The sequence below is a fragment of the Taurulus bubalis genome, assembly GCF_910589615.1.
Source record: "Taurulus bubalis genome assembly, chromosome: 16".
Taxonomy (NCBI): Eukaryota; Metazoa; Chordata; class Actinopteri; order Perciformes; family Cottidae; genus Taurulus; species Taurulus bubalis.
Genome location: NC_136604.1, coordinates 14,993,454 through 15,000,784, shown reverse-complemented (window position 1 = coordinate 15,000,784; position 7,331 = coordinate 14,993,454).

Sequence of the window (7,331 nt, the reverse complement as noted above, 5' to 3'; positions counted from 1 at the left end):
TGGATTTGGGAGACCAAAGATCAACGCTAGCTTTATTATGGTTGTACAGTATTCCAAATGCTTTGTTACATCAGTGCAGCCGCTTAACTAGTGATTCGTATAACGTTCAATTCAGCAGTCCTTTAAAAGTATGTTTGGTCAACCATGCTCTCACATGGTGAATGTTTGGGCATATGAGTTCACTGTGCTACTTCCTCAGCAAGAGTGGGACACTTAAAAAGTCACTTGCATGTATGAAAATGTTGAGGTAACACTCACACAACTCAAGCTAATCTACCTTGTACAATAGAGGCCTCAAATAATGCTGAATGTATGTAAGTAAGAGATAAATAGAGAGAAGTGGGGACAGAGGCAAAAGACAACTTCAAGTACAGATCCGCCATGTTTCAGATTCTTCCACTGAATTGCACGTAGAGAATATCTATCTAACGCTGATTGTATATACTGTTTGTTTATTGAGATATCTGAATGTGTCTCTCTGAATGTTTCTTCAATGTTTGATCAAGACCGCCGAAATGTCTCAGTGAATGTGCGTCCTGAATGTGTTTCACGACTTGTGCTGGACATTTACCTGGGGTGCGTTTAGTTTTTTGATATTCTACGACTTTATCAAGCAATTTACACTGGTGTCTTTTGAATTTTCTGTGGTCTGCAGAACCATAGTTCAACTATGTTTTAATGTCATAACGTCCAATTAGGAGCTAACTGTGACCAGGTTGACGCAGTTTGGGGAGATTACAATTTGGCCGAACAACATTGTGAAGCAAAAAGCGATTGTACAACCACAATCTGTCACCTCTCAACATGTTTAGTTAACCCCTCTACACCTCTACCAAACAAGCCACCTCTCTGTGTCCTGACTGCTCTGAAAGGCGTTTCTAAAAAAACCATTTTTTTAAATGCATGGCACTATCAGTGTAAATATGTCTTTTTGTTTCCAGCAGTTAGCTATTGTGTTGCCCCTTTGAATGTAAGGGGTAAGAGCTGAAATAAATAAATGAGCATACAGGGCATAACATTCACATTAACTGCTGCCAATGAGCAAGCGGTAAAACCTTTAACAACTCAGCAACCTTCCAGGTTTTTCTTTCGATTTGAGCTCATTTGGTGGCAGTTGAGGAAGCAGTCAATTTCTGTGCCGAGAGCAATATCACCATAGGACAACGTGTCGCCTTTGCAGTGTTACAACCTTCAGCTCTTCAGCTCGTGATGTAAAGTTTCTGTACAGTATAAAGCCATCTCTGTGGGCAATATCATCTTTTACCTTTAGTTTGCTCGTATTCACTTCCTTTTTTTTTGTCTGGTATATTTTCTGTGAAATAAGAGTAATTAAAGGAATGTATCTTTTGATGTACTTGTTAATCAAGATATTGTGTGCTTTATTCTTTATCAGAGTATCTCTGTATAGTGTGTCCCTTAAAAAAAATTGCTGAACATGTACTGTATATTAGTTCTGCTTTTCTTTCACATGCTTCAGCCCTTTTGATTTTACAGTATGTCTACACAAGTTAGTCAATTACATTTGAGAATATGTATCACATGATACTTGTCTCTGTGAAAATATACAAAATAAATATTGTTTTGATTAAATGTCACATATTGTGTTGATTTAAATTCCAGTCCCGAGTGCTGACATTCGGCTGGCAGCTTGAGTGAGGCTTGTGCATGTATTGAGGCAGAAAACATGTCTGTTTTTTTACCTGGGACTTTATAGTTACAAATACACACTTGACAAAAGTTTGTGATTCAAATAAACTTTATTGACTTTGCGTCCAGATGTCAAAGGGCATGCAAATACAGGCTTCTGAATCCGAAATTGTTCTTTTTTTCCTCAGTTTGGTTCTATTTTCTTACAAAACTACGTGCACTTTAAGTTATCAATTCTGCAGCGTACAAACCACAAAAATACCAGTTTTACATTATCAAATACTGCACATAGAAAACATTTACAAAGCACAGGTATAAAATTACAGCTCCCTTTTCCCTCTTTGTAAGCACCCTTTCATCAGACGGTCTGCTATGCTTTGCCCTTTAAAACGTGCACTGTGAGCGCTCCTCGTGGAAAGGTTAAGGCCGGTTAAGAAAGGACAACCGATCATCTACCAACACCAGCAATCTAATTTAACTGGGCTGTTATTTCACCAGATGCTTCCATCCATCTTTAGATTTGTTTACCAAGATTTACCTCAGTGCTGCAAATTGTGCTTTGCTGGGCTTGATAAAGATAAAGGTTGTCTTGATAGTGGGGAGGGGAGCTACAGTGGCCTTAATACAGTTTGACAGACAGCTAAATGGACAAAATGCATACTGAGGAGACTTATGCTGTGATTACCGACAGGTATAGACGTGGATGAAGACAAACATGCCTCACTAACATTTTGCCCATCAGCTCAACAGTATTGTCCATTTTGCTGCTACATCGGTAAACAGACATTTGGAATGCATGCTTCATATGAAAATGAAAGTAAACAAAAAACGCCCAAACAAAAATGTGTTGATCATAGGGGCTACTACAAAATAGCAGTTGTTCACAATGCATCACATGCTCTGTTGAGTCTAAATTGCTTCAAGAAAAAAAAAGGGATTAGACTTTAAATCTTCTTTGTTATCATGTTGTGCTGATACAGATGCAGCCTGAGGTTTCCACGATCCAACTCTAATTAGTGACACAGAGGCCAAGGCCATAAGTGTATGCCCTGGCAACAGCAGAGACTACGGCCAATGGTTATTGCCACAAGAAGTATTTCAGAAAGTGGAAGGCTAAATCCATGCTACTTCTAGATGACTCAATGACTTTCCTTTGACATTGTACTGGGTTAATTGACGTCATCACGTGTCATTATCATAATCATACCATCATAAAGATTAAATACATGAAAATCATCAGAGTAAAACCACGCGGGGAACATTTTCAAGCTCAAAGTACAAAAATTGTAAATATTCCATCTGCTTGATAGATAAATTGAGTTAAAGTTAATCAGTACAGGGGGGATAGCAATCCTTTCTGCTTGAAACCCATCGTGGCGATTTAAATAAATAAAAATGTATTTCGCCGGACAGAACTCATGCTTGTTTCAACCACAGAGCTGTTATTTTTAAAAGGAACACAGAAAGAATAAGACAAACAGTATATAGTAAGGTAAAAGTAGGGGCTGCCTGAACCAACGCAGGCGAAGCCCCTGGAAAGTTTTCAAAAAGACGGTATAGCAAACAAGATGACAAAAAAATTACACTCAGTTCTGGTGTAAGGATTACGAAATACATTCATAAAACTATACATATACACATATATAACTTCGGTACAATATTTCAAGCAAAATACATTTGTCAAAACTTTCAGTTGTGTGCTACAATAGTGATAGCAATGTCTCCTACACAAAATAAGGCCATTGTAAACTAAACAAGCCCTCATTTTCGCGAAAAATCTCAAGGCAGATTTTTGCCTCTCTTGATTCTCTCCTCCTCCTCTGAATAATACCTCTCTCATACAAAAATAAAACACATTTCCAACATAGCATTCGATTCAGGTTGATTGAAGGTGCGTTATAAAAGTTTTGCACACAATAAAGTTGGGTTAGAGAATGCTCAATGTGGGTTTAACAGGGAAGCAAGCAAGCAAGCAAATGGGTTTTAAAAAAAATTAAAAAGCATCCACAGGCATGCTCATTCAACCTTCAGCAGAGCCTGACGCTGTCTAACTCAAGCTGATACCGTCTTCACCAATCGGAAACAGTTCACCAAGCTCTACATGCTCCATGCCGTTTCCAATAAACTGCTCTTAAGTGTCTCCAATTGACACTCTGATTAATCCAACAATTTAGCGACTTGCATGCATGCATCTATCTACAACCTGCCGTAGTAAACCCTGCTGCTCGTGAGGCTTCAACCTTTTTCAATTCCTTTAAAACTGTCAGAAGAAATGAAATGACCACATATGAGACAAATGCATGTTAATCATGTGTTACTACAATTTGCTCTAATGTAAGGTAAATGCAATAATGGGAGGTGTTAATGTTCATATATGAAAACCCTGATCCTTAAATTCTCTTCACTCTGGTCCACAACTTAAGTTAGCAAGTGGCTTTTTAATAAATATTTACACATCTAAATATCTCTCTCACTCACATCTTGCTGCTCGTTACTATGCATCATGCAGAACAATAAATGCATCTCACTGAAGACAAACATCCACACTGCACTTTGAAGAAAGGCAATATTTCAACCTTCCATTTGGTGCAGGAATCAAACGATTTGCAGAACTCTGGCAAATGACGTCCGCTCTCCTTGTCGATTAATTACATTTCTTTGCATTTCCTCTTTCTGTACTTTCAATCATTGGATCTGTTAATGTTTAAGGCTACTCAATATACAGCGAAGGGGCATATGCAGTCGTATATCAGCTCCAAAGTATTGGAAATCACATGGAAAAACATTAACAGCATTTTAAAAGAGTTTACCAAGGACTAAACATTCAGCAGGGAGGTTATATAGATCTATACATTTCTTTGACATTTTTTTTTACTTTCTTTCCATTTATTTTCCCTCTCGTCAACAAAGCTTCTTTTGTCTTCACAAAAAGACGCGCACTGAAGAGAATGTGTGCAAATATCAAGAGGATAAGTCCTTATTTTAACATCATACCCGCTGTCCACAAAACTAGATATAAATTAAAAATGTAAATAAAATGACTTCATATAAGTGACCATACATTTAAAGATCTAGCAAGGAATAGCTCCAAAACCGAAAAATAAATTGGAACCCAGACCTTGATGATTCTTCTAAAAGGATTGTATACATGATGGAAGGAACAGCATCTTCCTCTTAAAAAATTCAAGAATGCCAGAGATCCCTTTCATCCAAAGTTTAAAGAGCGTTAAATGTGAATTCTGTTGATCTGATGTGCTGAGGAGAAAAAGTGCCTTTGCGTTTCCCTTTTTGCAGAAAGATGAAGAGAGGCGCAAGCTACAAAGTCCTCAGCAGACAATAAAACATATGGTGGTGATAAAACCAAGTGTGAGCTCCTAAACATGCACAAGCTATTAATAGTCTATAACGAGACTGTTCATCTCTCCTAAATCTACGGAAATACAACCCTAGTGTCTTTATCCATACACAAGGTTTGGTGTTGGTCCCGAGACAGACAATTTGAAAAACACTGAACCACTGAAGAGAATGATGAAATCTTCATCTTAAAGAAAATGGTAAACATCAGTAGTTCAGTTTGCCCTGCTACTCCACTGCCATCAATGAAGACTCACCCATTGTACATTTTACCAGGTCAGTTTTACCTTTTTTGTGTGTTTTCAAATGCATATAAAATGCTTCGAATGGGAAGAACAAACGTGGCATGGGCAATTGTACGAGGTAAACATTAAAAGAGAAAGTTAGGTTTTCACATTCACAAATGCATTGAAGCAAATGTTTTGTTTTCGGAACACATGTCTTCATCCTTTATGTTTTGAATATGCCAATGTTGTAAAATATTGAAGTTCTTTGCCAATAGTGGACTCATTATGATGCTCCGATTTAAGTTGAAAATCAGTGGCAGCACTGACCCGTTTTAACTGTCCTATTGGGACATTTCCATGCTGGCATTCCATTAAAAGATTCAGAAATGCACACTGCCGTGTGACCAAACAATATAAAAATAAGCAGGTAAAAAAAACATGAACAGGTTGTCAACCACTGCATCTTTGTGATTCAAACGTGATTAGTATATTTCTGTAAAGTGCCATCTTAAACACAAACCTGACAGGAAATATATAAAGAGTGGCATGTTGCACCTGAACCAAGTCAAACTACCGTACACAGCAGGTTAACAATCAACCTGCTAGAAAAGTAACACTGGCATTATAGTCAGATATATATATAAAAAAAAACTAATCTGGATTTCAATATAAGTTTACACATTTACAACAGGTTATAAGTTACAAGTAAGTGTGACAGATAGGGGTGACCAAAGAGAAGGGTTAAAGGTTGTAGTTGGTACCAGCTGTGTGTTGTGTTTGCACGCGTTGGCGTGTGAAAGGCAGAGGCATGCTCGCCACCTTCCTACCTCCTTTATTATGTGAAAATCAAAAGGGGGAAATCAACAGGAAGTTCAAACAAGTCTGGGTGCTGGTGTACAAAGAGAGAGAGAGAGAGAGAGAGAGAGAGAGAGAGAGAGAGAGAGAGTGAGAGAGTGTGTGTGACTGTGGCGCAAGAACCACAGACTAGAGCTGGACACATTTCCCAGAAAGCCTTTGTGCTGTGTGCCCTGTGTGGCGCAGCAGTCCTTTACTATAAAGAAGAAGGCAGGATCAGAAATGTAGTCCATCAACGAACGGTAGCTGGCCGACTAATTTGTTGTCTTCCTCTGCAATTGGCAATGATAGCGGTCCCTCCGTCACCAAAGCCCCATCCTCCTACCTAACTCAGTGCGGTGCTCTTATTGCAAAATAAAGTGGCGCTATACCTATACTGCTATACTGAGGCAAGCCAAATAAAAAGATTGAAGCGCTTTAAAATGTCTCTCCAAGGGTTTCAAGCAAACATGCAGAATGCAGCCGATACATACATAAACACAAATAAGTATTTAGCTATCTATTCATATATATATATATATATATATATATATATATATATATATATATATATATATATATATATATATATATATATATATATGAGCATAAATCTGCCCTGTAAAAGCTATAGAATAGCAGTGTTGGTACCTCACATAACAGCCATTATGTGAATATCTAAGCCTGTTGCCCAGGTATGTTTATGTGTTGTTCTCAGCTCATGTGTGTGCAGAATGTACGTACTCTTTTTTGCATTACATCTAAGTCATTGACTCTGCTACATATCCATACTTTATATTATATACTAGTTCACCTACGACTTATAGTAGTAATAACAACAATAACAATTGCTTTGGTTTTAAAAAATAAAGTTGTTTTCTTCTTAGTTTGGCATAGAGAGTTTAGAAACTGGCATCAGGACTCGTGCCACGATCTGGTACATTGGAATGCAGAGTTGCTGTGTCATGGTAGGAAATGTTGAAATGGGACGGTGAAAAATGCTACATGTTCTGGTAAATTAAGTCTACTTCAAGTTGAATTTGCTCGGTTTTCTCAACTAAAGTACTGACTGTTGTGTAAGAATATGGACGTAGTGTGGATGAGATCAGGTATTTGCACTTTTATGTCAAATGCGTCTTCCTCAAAAGATGCACACGGGTATATATCTGTGTATGTGTATGCCTACCTGTCTTGCACTTACAGTCGTTGTGTATATACAGTACGTGTGTCCGTGTCTGCATGACTCTGCCTGTGCCCGTGCTTGTGGGT